This window comes from Pongo abelii, chromosome 1 (genome assembly GCF_028885655.2).
Source record: "Pongo abelii isolate AG06213 chromosome 1, NHGRI_mPonAbe1-v2.0_pri, whole genome shotgun sequence".
Lineage (NCBI taxonomy): Eukaryota > Metazoa > Chordata > Mammalia > Primates > Hominidae > Pongo > Pongo abelii.
The window spans coordinates 62,795,371-62,796,676 of record NC_071985.2 but is presented as its reverse complement, the minus strand read 5'-3'; positions in this window follow the sequence as shown (position 1 = coordinate 62,796,676).

Below are 1,306 nucleotides of genomic sequence, written 5' to 3'. Positions count from 1 at the left end.
TTATGTGTAAATCATACATACTGCTAGTATGAAGTTTTTAAATTAAAAATGGTCAAACACATACTGGTTAAAGAGAGTATTTTAAGCTTTTGGAAATCATGAGATGAAATACTTAGAGCTATAGTTCACTGCAGGAAGCCAAAGTTTAACTTTTCATGACCCCACCAAAAGTCCCATGGAGGATATAGGAAGTGCCTGCCATTGCCAAGAAAATTCTGCCTCTAACATCAGATTATGGGAATCTCAGAAAAACAGGGATTTCCACTGGTTGCTTACAAGTAAGAAGAAGACCAAGGAAATTATGTAACAGGTTAAGGTGACTTTAAACATACATTTAAAAAGACCTATTCAGTTGGGAATAACACAAAACAATCAGCATTCACTATATTGTTTTATGCCTGATGCATGCTCTTTTAAAACCTCATCCTTCTTCAACTGGGTAGCATCTAAAAGAAGCAATTTTACTAGTTAATTGTAGTGTGACAAGGACTTTTCTGCTTTTAAAATGTTAAATTTGTTTTAGTTGTTTGGATTTCAGATCCAGTTCATATTGTTTTTCTTAAGCTTCAAAATGTTTTTTTGTTTCGTTTTGTTTTGTTTTGTTTTGCTAATGTAAGCCCTTGAAGAAAATGTATTGGTTTTCAATGGTGATGTGTACATGTTCTAAGGGGAAGTTTTAACAATCTCTAAAGTTTGAAATCAATTACAGAATAAATGAAATATTTGGAGAGTGGACATTTTTGACCTTTGAATATTTTATTGAATTGGCCTTTTGCTTATTCTTTAAGTTGGAAATGTTTACAATTAAAGAGTAATTATATACAAAAAAGAAAACAACGATAAAAGAAATAACTCATTTTCTCCCTGGTTCTAGGTTGAGAACTCAATTTTCCACTTAAGTATTAAAAAGCTAATTTCATGCACAATTCACTTGAACCTAAATTTCATAGCAGAGAGGGATTTTAATTGCTCCTTCTTTTATATATAAGCTGTAGGAAAAGCAAATGTGGTTAATTATCATAAGATCTACTTCAACAGTTTTGCAAATGATGATGATACATTTAGCAATTTTCCAAATTATGATACCTGCAACTTTATTTGTGCTGTATTGTTTAGATGTACGAGAATTTCCAGCAATTGGAAGAAGCCAAAGTGCTACCCATCTAATCTCTTCATCTACACCCACAAAATCTGCCAAACTCCTAAACCTCAGACATATATTTGAGAGACATGAGTGTTTTTCTTAATAACTCATCTTCACCTTATTTTTGTTGAGCCCACAGAGGTATTTTGAGAATATGTTTCT